General features: G+C 42.3%; 1 protein-coding gene across 1 annotated transcript in view; it reads left to right on the top strand.

Moving 5' to 3' along the window:
* Window positions 1–21,878, top strand: part of ASB2 (ankyrin repeat and SOCS box containing 2) — a 139,014-nt gene that overhangs the window by 21,775 nt on the left and 95,361 nt on the right. The gene's annotated exons all lie outside the window — the stretch shown is intronic.

Genomic DNA, 21,878 nt, shown 5'->3' with positions numbered 1-21,878 from the left:
CCAGAGATCAGTTTTGCTGCAGGTTTGTGTGAACATAGCCTTATTTTGTTTTGTCAAGCCCATCACGAGTTAACCCTATAAGGTACTTATAGTAACGGTCAAGTCAAAGGCCTGGGCTGTCCCAGTACATGCAAACAACTGGCTCTTCCTTAGGCCCCGGCCCCACTATCAGTATTGGATCAGTATTCGGTCAGTATTTTTTCTCAGGAGCCAAAACCAGGTGAGGAACAATCAGAAAAAAGGTATAAGGCTATGTGCCCACGTTGCGGACCTGAAGCATATTTTTTACGCTTCTCCCTGGCGGGAAAATCGCATGCGGATATTACATGCGGTTTTCCCGCCAGGTAGAAGCGTTTGTGAGGCGTCTTTGCATGCATTTCCGCATGCGGGTTATCAAGCACTTCTCCAAGCATCACTTGGAAAAGTGCTTGACAACTTGTTCAGAATGGTAAAAAATAAAAAAAATAAACTTTATACTCACCTTCTGATGCATTCTCTGCCCCGTCCGGAGGCTTGAGCGGCTCACGCTGCTGTGTGCAGGACCTGCGGTGACGTCATTGAGTCATGTGGTGGGTCACATGACTCAATGACGTGGCAGGTCCTTCAGACAACAGCGCGACGGAGGGAAAACATCAGAAGATAAGTATAAACTTTATTTTATTCTTTTTTTTACAGGTTCTTTGGTACCCAGGTCTGGATGAGAGTCTCCTCTCATCCAGACTTCGGTACCATCCGCACATTGATTCCGCTGCGCTTCCGCAAAATTAATGAACATGCTGCGGATTTTGGACCGCAGCATATACGCTGCGGAAAAATCCGCAGCATGGGCATTGACATTGCGGAATGCCATTGGGGACCATGGGGTGCGGATATACATGCGTTTTTCAAGCGTTTACGCTGCGGAAATTCCGCAGCATATACGCTTGAAAAACGCTACGTGGGCACACAGCCTAATAGAAACAAGTCACCAATTCTGCATTTATCTCCCACCCCTGAGAAAAATACTGACCAAATACTGATAGTGGGGCCGTGGCCTTAAAGGGATTCTCCTATTGAGGTATTTGCCTGTCATCCTGGGGCTTTTCCTCTTCTGTGTTGTGACCTGGTGAAGTTGCCGCTTTGTCAGGTAACTGAATCTCCATCAGCTCAAGTCACAGATGACTTATTAAAGAGGCACCGCCGTGTTCATGTGTTCATGGGCCTTTACTTCAGCCAATAACCTAAAAATCTATTGGATTTTATTCATGGCAACTCCTTTTGTCAGCCAGCTTTGCTGTTAAAGCCTATGTTTACATGTGACCATATAAGTTACTCATAGTAAAATCTACAGAAAATATTGTGTGCTGATCCTGAGTTACTTCCTGTATTATACCCCAGAGCTGCACTCACTATTCTGCTGGTGCAGTCACTGTGTATATACATCACATTACTGATCCTGAGTTACATCCTGTATTACACTCCAGAGCTGCACTCACTATTCTGCTGGTGCTGTCACTGTGTACATATATTACATTACTGATCCTGAGTTACATGCTGTATTATACTCCAGAGCTGCACTCACTATTCTGCTGGTGCAGTCACTGTGTACATACATTACATTACTGATCCTGAGTTACATCCTGTATTATACTCCAGAGCTGCACTCACTATTCTGCTGGTGCAGTCACAGTGTGCATACATTACATTACTGATCCCGAGTTACATCCTGTATTATACTCCAGAGCTGCACTCACTATTCTGCTGGTGCCATCACTGTGTACATACATTACTGATCCTGAGTTACATCCTGTATTATACTCCAGAGCTGCAGTCACTATTCTGCTGGTGGAGTCACTGTGTACATACATTACATTACTGATCCTGAGTTACCTCCTGTATTATCCTCCAGAGCTGCACTCACTATTCTGCTGGTGCAGTCACTGTGTACATACATTACTGATCCTGAGTTACATCCTGTATTATACTCCAGAGCTGCACTCACTATTCTGCTGGTGCAGTCACTGTGTACATACATTACATTACTGATCCTGAGTTACATCCTGTATTATACTCCAGAGCTGCACTCACTATTCTGCTGGTGGAGTCACTGTATATATACATTACATTACTGATCCTGAGTTACAACCTGTATTATACTCCAGAGCTGCACTCACTATTCTGCTGGTGCAGTCACTGTGTACATTACATTACTGATCCTGAGTTACATCCTGTATTATACTCCAGAGCTGCACTCACTATTCTGCTGGTGCAGTCACGGTGTACATACATTACATTACTGATCCTGAGTTACATCCTGTATTACACTCCAGAGCTGCACTCACTATTCTGCTGGTGCAGTCACTGTGTACATACATTACATTACTGATCCCGAGTTACATCCTGTATTATACTCCAGAGCTGCACTCACTATTCTGCTGGTGCAGTCGCTGTGTACATACATTACATTACTGATCCTGAGTTACATCCTGTATTATGCTCCAGAGCTGCACTCATTATTCTGCTGGTGGAGTCACTGTGTATATACATTACATTACTGATCCTGAGTTACATCCTGTATTACACTCCAGAGCTGCACTCACTATTCTGCTGGTGCAGTCACTGTGTACATACATTACATTACTGATCCTGAGTTACATCCTGTATTATACTCCAGAGCTGCACTCACTATTCTGCTGGTGCCGTCACTGTGTACATACATTACATTACTGATCCTGAGTTACCTCCTGTATTATACCCCAGAGCTGCACTCACTATTCTGCTGGTGCAGTCACTGTGTACATACATTACATTACTAATCCTGAGTTATATCCTGTATTATACTCCAGAGCTGCACTCACTATTCTGCTGGTGCAGTCACTGTGTACATACATTACAATACTGATCCTGAGTTACATCCTGCATTATACTCCAGAGCTGCACTCACTATTCTGCTGGTGCAGTCACTGTGTACATACATTACATTACTGATCCTGAGATATATCCTGTATTATACTCCAGAGCTGCACTCACTATTCTGCTGATGCAGTCACTGTGTACATACATTACTGATCCTGAGTTACCTCCTGTATTATACCCCAGAGCTGCACTCACTATTCTGCTGGTGCAGTCACTGTGTACATACATTACATTACTAATCCTGAGTTATATCCTGTATTATACTCCAGAGCTGCACTCACTATTCTGCTGATGCAGTCACTGTGTACATACATTACTGATCCTGAGTTACATCCTGTATTATACCCCAGAGCTGCACTCACTATTCTGCTGGTGCAGTCACTGTGTACATACATTACATTACTAATCCTGAGTTATATCCTGTATTATACTCCAGAGCTGCACTCACTATTCTGCTGGTGCAGTCACTGTGTACATACATTACAATACTGATCCTGAGTTACATCCTGCATTATACTCCAGAGCTGCACTCACTATTCTGCTGGTGCAGTCACTGTGTACATACATTACATTACTGATCCTGAGTTACATCCTGTATTATACTCCAGAGCTGCGCTCACTATTCTGCTGGTGCAGTCGCTGTGTACATACATTACATTACTGATCCTGAGTTACATCCTGTATTATACTCTAGAGCTGCACTCACTATTCTGCTGGTGCAGTCACTGTGTACATACATTACATTACTGATCCTGAGTTATATCCTGTATTATACTCCAGAGCTGCACTCACTATTCTGCTGGTACAGTCACTGTGTACATATATTACATTACTGATCCTGAGTTACATCCTGTATTATACTCCAGAGCTGCGCTCACTATTCTGCTGGTGCAGTCACTGTGTACATACATTACATTACTGATCCTGAGTTACATCCTGTATTATACTCCAGAGCTGCACTCACTATTCTGCTGGTGCAGTCACTGTGTGCATACATTACATTACTGATCCTGAGTTACATCCTGTATTATACTCCAGAGCTGCACTCACTATTCTGCTGGTGCAGTCACTGTGTACATACATTACATTACTGATCCTGAGTTATATCCTGTATTATACTCCAGAGCTGCACTCACTATTCTGCTGGTGCAGTCACTGTGCACATACATTACATTACTGATCCTGAGTTATATCCTGTATTATACTCCAGAGCTGCGCTCACTATTCTGCTGGTGCAGTCACTGTGTACATACATTACATTACTGATCCTGAGTTACATCCTGTATTATACTCCAGAGCTGCACTCACTATTCTGCTGGTGCAGTCACTGTGTACATACATTACATTACTGATCCTGAGTTACATCCTGTATTATACTCCAGAGCTTCACTCACTATTCTGCTGGTGCAGTCACTGTGTACATACATTACATTATTGATCCTGAGTTACATCCTGTATTATACTCCAGAGCTGCACTCACTATTCTGCTGGTGCAGTCACTGTGTACATACATTACATTACTGATCCTGAGTTATATCCTGTATTATACTCCAGAGCTGCACTCACTATTCTGCTGGTACAGTCACTGTGTACATATATTACATTACTGATCCTGAGTTACATCCTGTATTATACTCCAGAGCTGCACTCACTATTCTGCTGGTGCAGTCACTGTGTACATACATTACATTACTGATCCTGAGTTACATCCTGTATTATACTCCAGAGCTGCGCTCACTATTCTGCTGGTGCAGTCACTGTGTACATACATTACATTACTGATCCTGAGTTACATCCTGTATTATACTCTAGAGCTGCACTCACTATTCTGCTGGTGGAGTCACTGTGCACATACATTACATTACTGATCCTGAGTTACATCCTGTATTATACTCCAGAGCTGCACTAACTATTCTGCTGGTGCAGTCACTGTGTACATACATTACATTACTGATCCTGAATTACTTCCTGTATTATACTCCAGAGCTGCACTCACTATTCTGCTGGTGCCGTCACTGTGTACATACATTACATTACTGATCCTGAGTTACCTCCTGTATTATACCCCAGAGCTGCACTCACTATTCTGCTGGTGCAGTCACTGTGTACATACATTACTGATCCTGAGTTACATCCTGTATTATACTCCAGAGCTGCACTCACTATTCTGCTGGTGCAGTCACTGTGTACATACATTACATTACTGATCCTGATTTACATCCTGTATTATACTCCAGAGCTGCACTCACTATTCTGCTGGTGCAGTCACTGTGTACATACATTACATTACTGATCCTGATTTACCTCCTGTATTATACCCCAGAGCTGCACTCACTATTCTGCTGGTGCAGTCACTGTGTACATACATTACATTACTGATCCTGAGTTACATCCTGTATTATACTCCAGAGCTTCACTCACTATTCTGCTGGTGCAGTCACTGTGTACATACATTACATTACTGATCCTGAGTTACATCCTGTATTATACTCCAGAGCTGCACTCACTATTCTGCTGGTGCAGTCACTGTGTACATACATTACATTATTGATCCTGAGTTACACCCTGTATTATACTCCAGAGCTGCACTCACTATTCTGCTGGGGCAGTCACTATGTACATACATTACATTACTGATCCTGAGTTATATCCTGTATTATACTCCAGAGCTGCACTCACTATTCTGCTGGTGCAGTCACTGTGTACATACATTACATTACTGATCCTGAGTTATATCCTGTATTATACTCCAGAGCTGCACTCACTATTCTGCTGGTGCAGTCACTGTGTACATACATTACATTACTGATCCTGAGTTATATCCTGTATTATACTCCAGAGCTGCACTCACTATTCTGCTGGTGCAGTCACTGTGTACATACATTACTGATCCTGAGTTACCTCCTGTATTATACCCCAGAGCTGCACTCACTATTCTGCTGGTGCAGTCACTGTGTACATACATTACATTACTGATCCTGAGTTACATCCTGTATTATACTCCAGAGCTGCGCTCACTATTCTGCTGGTGCAGTCACTGTGTACATACATTACATTACTGATCCTGAGTTACATCCTGTATTATACTCCAGAGCTGCACTCACTATTCTGCTGGTGCAGTCACTGGGTACATTCATTACATTACTGATCCTGAGTTACATCCTGTATTATACTCCAGAGCTGCGCTCACTATTCTGCTGGTGCAGTCACTGTGTACATACATTACATTATTGATCCTGAGTTACATCCTGTACTATACTCCAGAGCTGCACTCACTATTCTGCTGGTGCAGTCACTGTGTACATTCATTACATTACTGATCCTGAGTTACATCCTGTATTATACTCCAGAGCTGCGCTCACTATTCTGCTGGTGCAGTCACTGTGTACATACATTACATTACTGATCCTGAGTTACATCCTGCATTATACTCCAGAGCTGCACTCACTATTCTGCTGGTGCAGTCACTGTGTACATACATTACATTACATTACTGATCCTGAGTTACCTCCTGTATTATACCCCAGAGCTGCACTCACTATTCTGCTGGTGCAGTCACTGTGTACATACATTACATTACTGATCCTGAGTTACATCCTGTACTATACTCCAGAGCTGCACTCACTATTCTGCTGGTGCAGTCACTGTGTACATTCATTACATTACTGATCCTGAGTTACATCCTGTATTATACTCCAGAGCTGCGCTCACTATTCTGCTGGTGCAGTCACTGTGTACATACATTACATTACTGATCCTGAGTTACATCCTGCATTATACTCCAGAGCTGCACTCACTATTCTGCTGGTGCAGTCACTGTGTACATACATTACATTACATTACTGATCCTGAGTTACCTCCTGTATTATACCCCAGAGCTGCACTCACTATTCTGCTGGTGCAGTCACTGTGTACATACATTACATTACTGATCCTGAGTTATATCCTATATTATACTCCAGAGCTGCACTCACTATTCTGCTGGTGCAGTCACTGTGTACATTCATTACATTACTGATCCTGAGTTACATCCTGTATTATACTCCAGAGCTGCCCTCACTATTCTGCTGGTGCAGTCACTGTGTACATGCATTACATTACTGATCCTGAGTTATATCCTGTATTATACTCCAGAGCTGCACTCACTATTCTGCTGGTGCAGTCACTGTGTACATACATTACATTACTGATCCTGAGTTACATCCTGCATTATACTCCAGAGCTGCACTCACTATTCTGCTGGTGCAGTCATTGTGTACATACATTACATTACTGATCCTGAGTTACCTCCTGTATTATACCCCAGAGCTGCACTCACTATTCTGCTGGTGCAGTCACTGTGTACATACATTACATTACTGATCCTGAGTTATATCCTGTATTATACTCCAGAGCTGCACTCACTATTCTGCTGGTGCAGTCACTGTGTACATATATTACATTACTGATTCTGAGTTACATCCTGTATTATACTCCAGAGCTGCACTCACTATTCTGCTGGTGGAGTCACTGTGTACATACATTACTGATCCTGAGTTACATCCTGCATTATACTCCAGAGCTGCACTCACTATTCTGCTGGTGCAGTCATTGTGTACATACATTACATTACTGATCCTGAGTTACATCCTGCATTATACTCCAGAGCTGCACTCACTATTCTGCTGGTGCAGTCATTGTGTACATACATTATATTACTGATCCTGAGTTACCTCCTGTATTATACCCCAGAGCTGCACTCACTATTCTGCTGGTGCAGTCACTGTGTACATACATTACATTACTGATCCTGAGTTATATCCTGTATTATACTCCAGAGCTGCACTCACTATTCTGCTGGTGCAGTCACTGTGTACATACATTACATTACTGATTCTGAGTTACATCCTGTATTATACTCCAGAGCTGCACTCACTATTCTGCTGGTGCAGTCACTGTGTACATATATTACATTACTGATCCTGAGTTACATCCTGTATTATACTCCAGAGCTTCACTCACTATTCTGCTGGTGCAGTCACTGTGTACATACATTACTTTACTGATCCTGAGTTACATCCTGTATTATACTCCAGAGCTGCACTCACTATTCTGCTGGTGCAGTCACTGTGTACATACATTACATTATTGATCCTGAGTTACACCCTGTATTATACTCCAGAGCTGCACTCACTATTCTGCTGGGGCAGTCACTATGTACATACATTACATTACTGATCCTGAGTTATATCCTGTATTATACTCCAGAGCTGCACTCACTATTCTGCTGGTGCAGTCACTGTGTACATACATTACATTACTGATCCTGAGTTATATCCTGTATTACACTCCAGAGCTGCACTCACTATTCTGCTGGTGCAGTCACTGTGTACATACATTACATTACTGATCCTGAGTTATATCCTGTATTATACTCCAGAGCTGCACTCACTATTCTGCTGGTGCAGTCACTGTGTACATACATTACTGATCCTGAGTTACCTCCTGTATTATACCCCAGAGCTGCACTCACTATTCTGCTGGTGCAGTCACTGTGTACATACATTACATTACTGATCCTGAGTTACATCCTGTATTATACTCCAGAGCTGCGCTCACTATTCTGCTGGTGCAGTCACTGTGTACATACATTACTGATCCTGAGTTACATCCTGTATTATACTCCAGAGCTGCACTCACTATTCTGCTGGTGCAGTCACTGTGTACATTCATTACATTACTGATCCTGAGTTACATCCTGTATTATACTCCAGAGCTGCGCTCACTATTCTGCTGGTGCAGTCACTGTGTACATACATTACATTACTGATCCTGAGTTACATCCTGCATTATACTCCAGAGCTGCACTCACTATTCTGCTGGTGCAGTCACTGTGTACATACATTACATTACATTACTGATCCTGAGTTACCTCCTGTATTATACCCCAGAGCTGCACTCACTATTCTGCTGGTGCAGTCACTGTGTACATACATTACATTACTGATCCTGAGTTATATCCTATATTATACTCCAGAGCTGCACTCACTATTCTGCTGGTGCAGTCACTGTGTACATTCATTACATTACTGATCCTGAGTTACATCCTGTATTATACTCCAGAGCTGCCCTCACTATTCTGCTGGTGCAGTCACTGTGTACATGCATTACATTACTGATCCTGAGTTATATCCTGTATTATACTCCAGAGCTGCACTCACTATTCTGCTGGTGCAGTCACTGTGTACATACATTACATTACTGATCCTGAGTTACATCCTGCATTATACTCCAGAGCTGAACTCACTATTCTGCTGGTGCAGTCATTGTGTACATACATTACATTACTGATCCTGAGTTACCTCCTGTATTATACCCCAGAGCTGCACTCACTATTCTGCTGGTGCAGTCACTGTGTACATACATTACATTACTGATCCTGAGTTATATCCTGTATTATACTCCAGAGCTGCACTCACTATTCTGCTGGTGCAGTCACTGTGTACATACATTACATTACTGATTCTGAGTTACATCCTGTATTATACTCCAGAGCTGCACTCACCATTCTGCTGGTGGAGTCACTGTGTACATACATTACTGATCCTGAGTTACCTCCTGTATTATACTCCAGAGCTGCACTCACTATTCTGCTGGTGCAGTCACTGTGTACATACATTACATTACTGATCCTGAGTTATATCCTGTATTATACTCCAGAGCTGCACTCACTATTCTGCTGGTGCAGTCACTGTGTACATACATTACATTACTGATCCTGAGTTACCTCCTGTATTATACTCCAGAGCTGCACTCACTATTCTGCTGGTGCCGTCACTGTGTACATACATTACATTACTGATCCTAAGTTACATCCTGCATTATACTCCAGAGCTGCACTCACTATTCTGCTGGTGCAGTCACTGTGTACATACATTACATTACTGATCCTAAGTTACATCCTGCATTATACTCCAGAGCTGCACTCACTATTCTGCTGGTGCAGTCACTGTGTACATACATTAAATTACATTACTGATCCGGAGTTACCTCCTGTATTATACCCCAGAGCTGCACTCACTATTCTGCTGATGCAGTCACTGTGTACATACATTACATTACTGATCCTGAGTTATATCCTGTATTATACTCCAGAGCTGCACTCACTATTCTGCTGATGCAGTCACTGTGTACTTACATTACTGATCCTGAGTTACATCCTGTATTATACCCCAGAGCTGCACTCACTATTCTGCTGATGCAGTCACTGTGTACATACATTACAATACTGATCCTGAGTTACCTCCTGTATTATACCCCAGAGCTGCACTCACTATTCTGCTGGTGCAGTCACTGTGTACATACATTACATTACTGATCCTGAGTTACATCCTGTATTATACTCTAGAACTGCACTCACTATTCTGCTGGTGCAGTCACTGTGTACATACATTACATTACTGATCCTGAGTTATATCCTGTATTATACTCCAGAGCTGCGCTCACTATTCTGCTAGTACAGTCACTGTGTACATATATTACATTACTGATCCTGAGTTACATCCTGTATTATACTCCAGAGCTGTGCTCACTATTCTGCTGGTGCAGTCACTGTGTACATACATTACATTACTGATCCTGAGTTACATCCTGTATTATACTCTAGAGCTGCACTCACTATTCTGCTGGTGCAGTCAATGTGTGCATACATTACATTACTGATCCTGAGTTACATCCTGTATTATACTCCAGAGCTGCACTCACTATTCTGCTGGTGCAGTCACTGTGTACATACATTACATTACTGATCCTGAGTTACATCCTGTATTATACTCCAGAGCTGCACTCACTATTCTGCTGGTGCAGTCACTGTGTACATACATTACATTACTGATCCTGAGTTACATCCTGTATTATACTCCAGAGCTGCACTCACTATTCTGCTGGTGCAGTCACTGTGTACATACATTACATTACTGATCCTGAGTTATATCCTGTATTATACTCCAGAGCTGCACTCACTATTCTGCTGGTGCAGTCACTGTGTACATACATTACATTACTGATCCTGAGTTACATCCTGTATTATACCCCAGAGCTGCACTCACTAGTCTGCTGGTGCAGTCACTGTGTACATACATTACATTACTGATCCTGAGTTATATCCTGTATTATACTCCAGAGCTGCACTCACTATTCTGCTGGTGCAGTCACTGTGCACATACATTACATTACTGATCCTGAGTTATATCCTGTATTATACTCCAGAGCTGCGCTCACTATTCTGCTGGTGCAGTCACTGTGTACATACATTACATTACTGATCCTGAGTTACATCATGTATTATACCCCAGAGCTGCACTCACTATTTTGCTGGTGCAGTCACTGTGTACATACATTACATTACTGATCCTGAGTTACATCCTGTATTATACTCCAGAGCTGCACTCACTATTCTGCTGGTGCAGTCACTGTGTACATACATTACATTACTGATCCTGAGTTACATCCTGTGTTATACTCCAGAGCTGCACTCACTATTCTGCTGGTGCAGTCACTGTGTACATACATTACATTACTGATCCTGAGTTACATCCTGTATTATACTCCAGAGCTGCACTCACTATTCTGCTGGTGCAGTCACTGTGTACATACATTACATTACTGATCCTGAGTTACACCCTGTATTATACCCCAGAGCTGCACTCACTATTCTGCTGGGGCAGTCACTATGTACATACATTACATTACTGATCCTGAGTTATATCCTGTATTATACTCCAGAGCTGCACTCACTATTCTGCTGGTGCAGTCACTGTGTACATACATTACATTACTGATCCTGAGTTACATCCTGTATTATACCCCAGAGCTGCACTCACTATTCTGCTGGTGCAGTCACTGTGTACATACATTACATTACTGATCCTGAGTTGCATCCTGTATTATACTCCAGAGCTGCACTCACTATTCTGCTGGTGCAGTCACTGTGTACATACATTACATTACTGCTCCTGAGTTACATCCTGTATTATACTCCAGAGCTGCACTCACTATTCTGCTGGTGCAGTCACTGTGTACATACATTACATTACTGATCCTGAGTTACATCCTGTATTATATTCCAGAGCTGCACTCACTGTTCTGCTGGTGCATTCACTGCATACATACATTACATTACTGATCCTGAGTTACATCCTGTATTATACTCCAGAGCTGCACTCACTATTCTGCTGGTGCAGTCACTGTGTACATACATTACATTACTGATCCTGAGTTACATCCTGCATTATACTCCAGAGCTGCACTCACTATTCTGCTGGTGCAGTCACTGTGTACATACATTACATTACTGATCCTGAGTTATATCCTATATTATACTCCAGAGCTGCGCTCACTATTCTGCTGGTGGAGTCACTGTGTACATACATTACATTACTGATCCTGAGTTACATCCTGTATTATACTCCAGAGCTGCGCTCACTATTCTGCTGGTGCAGTCACTGTGTACATACATTACATTACTGATCCTGAGTTATATCCTGTATTATACTCCAGAGCTGCACTCACTATTCTGCTGGTGCAGTCACTGTGTACATACATTACATTACTGATCCTAAGTTACATCCTGCATTATACTCCAGAGCTGCACTCACTATTCTGCTGGTGCAGTCACTGTGTACATACATTACATTACTGATCCTGAGTTACCTCCTGTATTATACCCCAGAGCTGCACTCACTATTCTGCTGGTGCAGTCACTGTGTACATACATTACATTACTGATCCTGAGTTACATCCTGTATTATACTCCAGAGCTGCACTCACTATTCTGCTGGTGCAGTCACTGTGTACATACATTACATTACTGATCCTGAGTTACATCCTGCATTATACTCCAGAGCTGCACTCACTATTCTGCTGGTGCAGTCACTGTGTACATACATTACATTACTGATCCTGAGTTATATCCTGTATTATACTCCAGAGCTGCACTCACTATTCTGCTGGTGCAGTCACTGTGTACATACATTACTGATCCTGAGTTACATCCTGTATTATACCCCAGAGCTGCACTCACTATTCTGCTGGTGCAGTCACTGTGTACATACATTACATTACTGATCCTGAGTTACATCCTGTATTATACTCCAGAGCTGCACTCACTATTCTGCTGATGCAGTCACTGTGTACATACATTACTGATCCTGAGTTACATCCTGTATTATACCCCAGAGCTGCACTCACTATTCTGCTGGTGCAGTCACTGTGTACATACATTACATTACTGATCCTGAGTTACATCCTGTATTATACTCCAGAGCTGCGCTCACTATTCTGCTGGTGCAGTCGCTGTGTACATACATTACATTACTGATCCTGAGTTACATCCTGTATTATACTCTAGAGCTGCACTCACTATTCTGCTGGTGCAGTCACTGTGTACATACATTACATTACTGATTCTGAGTTACATCCTGCATTATACTCCAGAGCTGCACTCACTATTCTGCTGATGCAGTCACTGTGTACATACATTACTGATCCTGAGTTACATCCTGTATTATACCCCAGAGCTGCACTCACTATTCTGCTGGTGCAGTCACTGTGTACATACATTACATTACTGATCCTGAGTTACATCCTGTATTATACTCCAGAGCTGCACTCACTATTCTGCTGATGCAGTCACTGTGTACATACATTACTGATCCTGAGTTACATCCTGTATTATACCCCAGAGCTGCACTCACTATTCTGCTGGTGCAGTCACTGTGTACATACATTACATTACTGATCCTGAGTTACATCCTGTATTATACTCCAGAGCTGCGCTCACTATTCTGCTGGTGCAGTCGCTGTGTACATACATTACATTACTGATCCTGAGTTACATCCTGTATTATACTCTAGAGCTGCACTCACTATTCTGCTGGTGCAGTCACTGTATACATACATTACATTATTGATCCTGAGTTATATCCTGTATTATACTCCAGAGCTGCACTCACTATTCTGCTGGTACAGTCACTGTGTACATACATTACATTACTGATCCTGAGTGACCTCCTGTATTATACTGCAGAGCTGCAGTCACTATTCTGCTGGTGCAGTCACTGTGTACATATATTACATTACTGATCCTGAGTTACATCCCGTATTATACTCTAGAGCTGCACTCACTATTCTGCTGGTGCAGTCACTGTGTACATACATTACATTACTGATCCTGAGTTACATCCTGTATTATACTCCAGAGCTGCACTCACTATTCTGCTGGTGCAGTCACTGTGTACATACATTACATTACTGATCCTGAGTTACACCCTGTATTATACCCCAGAGCTGCACTCACTATTCTGCTGGGGCAGTCACTATGTACATACATTACATTACTGATCCTGAGTTATATCCTGTATTATACTCCAGAGCTGCACTCACTATTCTGCTGGTGCAGTCACTGTGTACATACATTACATTACTGATCCTGAGTTACATCCTGTATTATACCCCAGAGCTGCACTCACTATTCTGCTGGTGCAGTCACTGTGTACATACATTACATTACTGATCCTGAGTTGCATCCTGTATTATACTCCAGAGCTGCACTCATTATTCTGCTGGTGCAGTCACTGAGTACATACAGTACGTTACTGATCCTGAGTTACATCCTGTATTATACTCCAGAGCTGCACTCACTATTCTGCTGGTGCAGTCACTGTGTACATACATTACATTACTGCTCCTGAGTTACATCCTGTATTATACTCCAGAGCTGCACTCACTATTCTGCTGGTGCAGTCACTGTGTACATACATTACATTACTGATCCTGAGTTACATCCTGTATTATATTCCAGAGCTGCACTCACTGTTCTGCTGGTGCATTCACTGCATACATACATTACATTACTGATCCTGAGTTACATCCTGTATTATACTCCAGAGCTGCACTCACTATTCTGCTGGTGCAGTCACTGTGTACATACATTACATTACTGATCCTGAGTTACATCCTGCATTATACTCCAGAGCTGCACTCACTATTCTGCTGGTGCAGTCACTGTGTACATACATTACATTACTGATCCTGAGTTATATCCTATATTATACTCCAGAGCTGCGCTCACTATTCTGCTGGTGGAGTCACTGTGTACATACATTACATTACTGATCCTGAGTTACATCCTGTATTATACTCCAGAGCTGCGCTCACTATTCTGCTGGTGCAGTCACTGTGTACATACATTACATTACTGATCCTGAGTTATATCCTGTATTATACTCCAGAGCTGCACTCACTATTCTGCTGGTGCAGTCACTGTGTACATACATTACATTACTGATCCTAAGTTACATCCTGCATTATACTCCAGAGCTGCACTCACTATTCTGCTGGTGCAGTCACTGTGTACATACATTACATTACTGATCCTGAGTTACCTCCTGTATTATACCCCAGAGCTGCACTCACTATTCTGCTGGTGCAGTCACTGTGTACATACATTACATTACTGATCCTGAGTTACATCCTGTATTATACTCCAGAGCTGCACTCACTATTCTGCTGGTGCAGTCACTGTGTACATACATTACATTACTGATCCTGAGTTACATCCTGCATTATACTCCAGAGCTGCACTCACTATTCTGCTGGTGCAGTCACTGTGTACATACATTACATTACTGATCCTGAGTTATATCCTGTATTATACTCCAGAGCTGCACTCACTATTCTGCTGGTGCAGTCACTGTGTACATACATTACTGATCCTGAGTTACATCCTGTATTATACCCCAGAGCTGCACTCACTATTCTGCTGGTGCAGTCACTGTGTACATACATTACATTACTGATCCTGAGTTACATCCTGTATTATACTCCAGAGCTGCACTCACTATTCTGCTGATGCAGTCACTGTGTACATACATTACTGATCCTGAGTTACATCCTGTATTATACCCCAGAGCTGCACTCACTATTCTGCTGGTGCAGTCACTGTGTACATACATTACATTACTGATCCTGAGTTACATCCTGTATTATACTCCAGAGCTGCGCTCACTATTCTGCTGGTGCAGTCGCTGTGTACATACATTACATTACTGATCCTGAGTTACATCCTGTATTATACTCTAGAGCTGCACTCACTATTCTGCTGGTGCAGTCACTGTGTACATACATTACATTACTGATTCTGAGTTACATCCTGCATTATACTCCAGAGCTGCACTCACTATTCTGCTGATGCAGTCACTGTGTACATACATTACTGATCCTGAGTTACATCCTGTATTATACCCCAGAGCTGCACTCACTATTCTGCTGGTGCAGTCACTGTGTACATACATTACTGATCCTGAGTTACATCCTGTATTATACTCCAGAGCTGCACTCACTATTCTGCTGATGCAGTCACTGTGTACATACATTACTGATCCTGAGTTACATCCTGTATTATACCCCAGAGCTGCACTCACTATTCTGCTGGTGCAGTCACTGTGTACATACATTACATTACTGATCCTGAGTTACATCCTGTATTATACTCCAGAGCTGCGCTCACTATTCTGCTGGTGCAGTCGCTGTGTACATACATTACATTACTGATCCTGAGTTACATCCTGTATTATACTCTAGAGCTGCACTCACTATTCTGCTGGTGCAGTCACTGTATACATACATTACATTATTGATCCTGAGTTATATCCTGTATTATACTCCAGAGCTGCACTCACTATTCTGCTGGTACAGTCACTGTGTACATACATTACATTACTGATCCTGAGTGACCTCCTGTATTATACTGCAGAGCTGCAGTCACTATTCTGCTGGTGCAGTCACTGTGTACATATATTACATTACTGATCCTGAGTTACATCCCGTATTATACTCTAGAGCTGCACTCACTATTCTGCTGGTGCAGTCACTGTGTACATACATTACATTACTGATCCTGAGTTACATCCTGTATTATACTCCAGAGCTGCACTCACTATTCTGCTGGTGCAGTCACTGTGTACATACATTACATTACTGATCCTGAGTTACATCCTGTATTATATTCCAGAGCTGCACTTACTATTCAGCTGGTGCATTCACTGCGTACATACATTACATTACTGATCCTGAGTTACATCCTGTATTATACTCCAGAGCTGCACTCACTATTCTGCTGGTGCAGTCACTGTGTACATACATTACATTACTGATCCTTAGTTACATCCTGTATTATACTCCAGAGCTGCACTCACTATTCTGCTGGTGCAGTCACTGTGTACATACATTACATTACTGATCCTGAGTTACATCCTGTATTATACTCCAGAGCTGCACTCACTATTCTGCTGGTGCAGTCACTGTGTACATACATTACATTACTGATCCTGAGTTATATCCTGTATTATACTCCAGAGCTGCACTCACTATTCTGCTGGTGCAGTCACTGTGTACATACATTACATTACTGATCCTGAGTTACATCCTGTATTATACTCCGGAGCTGCACTCACAATTCTGCTGGTGCAGTCACTGTGTACATACATTACATTACTGATCCTGAGTTACATCCTGTATTATACCCCAGAGCTGCACTCACTATTCTGCTGGTGCAGTCACTGTGTACATACTTTACATTACTGATCCTGAGTTATATCCTGTATTATACTCCAGAGCTGCACTCACTATTCTGCTGGTGCAGTCACTGTGCACATACATTACATTACTGATCCTGAGTTATATCCTGTATTATACTCCAGAGCTGCGCTCACTATTCTGCTGGTGCAGTCACTGTGTACATACATTACATTACTGATCCTGAGTTACATCATGTATTATACCCCAGAGCTGCACTCACTATTCTGCTGGTGCAGTCACTGTGTACATACATTACATTACTGATCCTGAGTTATATCCTATATTATACTCCAGAGCTGCACTCACTATTCTGCTGGTGCAGTCACTGTGTACATTCATTACATTACTGATCCTGAGTTACATCCTGTATTATACTCCAGAGCTGCCCTCACTATTCTGCTGGTGCAGTCACTGTGTACATGCATTACATTACTGATCCTGAGTTATATTCTGTATTATACTCCAGAGCTGCACTCACTATTCTGCTGGTGCAGTCACTGTGTACATACATTACATTACTGATCCTGAGTTACATCCTGCATTATACTCCAGAGCTGCACTCACTATTCTGCTGGTGCAGTCATTGTGTACATACATTACATTACTGATCCTGAGTTACCTCCTGTATTATACCCCAGAGCTGCACTCACTATTCTGCTGGTGCAGTCACTGTGTACATACATTACTGATCCTGAGTTATATCCTGTATTATACTCCAGAGCTGCACTCACTATTCTGCTGGTGCAGTCACTGTGTACATACATTACATTACTGATTCTGAGTTACATCCTGTATTATACTCCAGAGCTGCACTCACCATTCTGCTGGTGGAGTCACTGTGTACATACATTACTGATCCTGAGTTACCTCCTGTATTATACTCCAGAGCTGCACTCACTATTCTGCTGGTGCAGTCACTGTGTACATACATTACATTACTGATCCTGAGTTATATCCTGTATTATACTCCAGAGCTGCACTCACTATTCTGCTGGTGCAGTCACTGTGTACATACATTACATTACTGATCCTGAGTTACCTCCTGTATTATACTCCAGAGCTGCACTCACTATTCTGCTGGTGCAGTCACTGTGTACATACATTACTGATCCTGAGTTATATCCTGTATTATAGTCCAGAGCTGCACTCACTATTCTGCTGGTGCAGTCACTGTGTACATACATTACATTACTGATCCTAAGTTACATCCTGCATTATACTCCAGAGCTGCACTCACTATTCTGCTGGTGCAGTCACTGTGTACATACATTATATTACATTACTGATCCGGAGTTACCTCCTGTATTATACCCCAGAGCTGCACTCACTATTCTGCTGATGCAGTCACTGTGTACATACATTACATTACTGATCCTGAGTTATATCCTGTATTATACTCCAGAGCTGCACTCACTATTCTGCTGATGCAGTCACTGTGTACATACATTACTGATCCTGAGTTACATCCTGTATTATACCCCAGAGCTGCACTCACTATTCTGCTGGTGCAGTCACTGTGTACATACATTACATTACTGATCCTGAGTTACATCCTGTATTATACCCCAGAGCTGCACTCACTATTCTGCTGGTGCAGTCACTGTGTACATACATTACATTACTGATCCTGAGTTACATCCTGTATTATACTCCAGAGCTGCGCTCACTATTCTGCTGGTGCAGTCGCTGTGTACATACATTATATTACTGATCCTGAGTTACATCCTGTATTATACTCTAGAGCTGCACTCACTATTCTGCTGGTGCAGTCACTGTGTACATACATTACATTACTGATCCTGAGTTATATCCTGTATTATACTCCAGAGCTGCACTCACTATTCTGCTGGTACAGTCACTGTGTACATATATTACATTACTGATCCTGAGTTACATCCTGTATTATACTCCAGAGCTGCGCTCACTATTCTGCTGGTGCAGTCACTGTGTACATACATTACATTACTGATCCTGAGTTACATCCTGTATTATACTCTAGAGCTGCACTCACTATTCTGCTGGTGCAGTCAATGTGTGCATACATTACATTACTGATCCTGAGTTACATCCTGTATTATACTCCAGAGCTGCACTCACTATTCTGCTGGTGCAGTCACTGTGTACATACATTACATTACTGATCCTGAGTTACATCCTGTATTATACTCCAGAGCTGCACTCACTATTCTGCTGGTGCAGTCACTGTGTACATACATTACATTACTGATCCTGAGTTACATCCTGTATTATACTCCAGAGCTGCACTCACTATTCTGCTGGTGCAGTCACTGTGTACATACATTACATTACTGATCCTGAGTTACATCCTGTATTATACCCCAGAGCTGCACTCACTAGTCTGCTGGTGCAGTCACTGTGTACATACATTACATTACTGATCCTGAGTTATATCCTGTATTATACTCCAGAGCTGCACTCACTATTCTGCTGGTGCAGTCACTGTGCACATACATTACATTACTGATCCTGAGTTATATCCTGTATTATACTCCAGAGCTGCGCTCACTATTCTGCTGGTGCAGTCACTGTGTACATACATTACATTACTGATCCTGAGTTACATCATGTATTATACCCCAGAGCTGCACTCACTATTTTGCTGGTGCAGTCACTGTGTACATACATTACATTACTGATCCTGAGTTACATCCTGTATTATACTCCAGAGCTGCACTCACTATTCTGCTGGTGCAGTCACTGTGTACATACATTACATTACTGATCCTGAGTTACCTCCTGTATTATACCCCAGAGCTGCACTCACTATTCTGCTGGTGCAGTCACTGTGTACATACATTACATTACTGATCCTGAGTTACATCCTGTATTATACTCCAGAGCTGCACTCACTATTCTGCTGGTGCAGTCACTGTGTACATACATTACATTACTGATCCTGAGTTACATCCTGCATTATACTCCAGAGCTGCACTCACTATTCTGCTGGTGCAGTCACTGTGTACATACATTACATTACTGATCCTGAGTTATATCCTGTATTATACTCCAGAGCTGCACTCACTATTCTGCTGGTGCAGTCACTGTGTACATACATTACTGATCCTGAGTTACATCCTGTATTATACCCCAGAGCTGCACTCACTATTCTGCTGGTGCAGTCACTGTGTACATACATTACATTACTGATCCTGAGTTACATCCTGTATTATACTCCAGAGCTGCACTCACTATTCTGCTGATGCAGTCACTGTGTACATACATTACTGATCCTGAGTTACATCCTGTATTATACCCCAGAGCTGCACTCACTATTCTGCTGGTGCAGTCACTGTGTACATACATTACATTACTGATCCTGAGTTACATCCTGTATTATACTCCAGAGCTGCGCTCACTATTCTGCTGGTGCAGTCGCTGTGTACATACATTACATTACTGATCCTGAGTTACATCCTGTATTATACTCTAGAGCTGCACTCACTATTCTGCTGGTGCAGTCACTGTGTACATACATTACATTACTGATTCTGAGTTACATCCTGCATTATACTCCAGAGCTGCACTCACTATTCTGCTGATGCAGTCACTGTGTACATACATTACTGATCCTGAGTTACATCCTGTATTATACCCCAGAGCTGCACTCACTATTCTGCTGGTGCAGTCACTGTGTACATACATTACTGATCCTGAGTTACATCCTGTATTATACTCCAGAGCTGCACTCACTATTCTGCTGATGCAGTCACTGTGTACATACATTACTGATCCTGAGTTACATCCTGTATTATACCCCAGAGCTGCACTCACTATTCTGCTGGTGCAGTCACTGTGTACATACATTACATTACTGATCCTGAGTTACATCCTGTATTATACTCCAGAGCTGCGCTCACTATTCTGCTGGTGCAGTCGCTGTGTACATACATTACATTACTGATCCTGAGTTACATCCTGTATTATACTCTAGAGCTGCACTCACTATTCTGCTGGTGCAGTCACTGTATACATACATTACATTATTGATCCTGAGTTATATCCTGTATTATACTCCAGAGCTGCACTCACTATTCTGCTGGTACAGTCACTGTGTACATACATTACATTACTGATCCTGAGTGACCTCCTGTATTATACTGCAGAGCTGCAGTCACTATTCTGCTGGTGCAGTCACTGTGTACATATATTACATTACTGATCCTGAGTTACATCCCGTATTATACTCTAGAGCTGCACTCACTATTCTGCTGGTGCAGTCACTGTGTACATACATTACATTACTGATCCTGAGTTACATCCTGTATTATACTCCAGAGCTGCACTCACTATTCTGCTGGTGCAGTCACTGTGTACATACATTACATTACTGATCCTGAGTTACATCC

Source organism: Phyllobates terribilis, unplaced genomic scaffold, assembly GCF_046119375.1.
Source record: "Phyllobates terribilis strain yellow unplaced genomic scaffold, ASM4611937v1 Scaffold_7__3_contigs__length_470593459, whole genome shotgun sequence".
NCBI classification, from domain to species: Eukaryota; Metazoa; Chordata; class Amphibia; order Anura; family Dendrobatidae; genus Phyllobates; species Phyllobates terribilis.
Note: the sequence above shows the minus strand (reverse complement) of the source record. Positions and strands in the feature narration are given on the sequence as shown.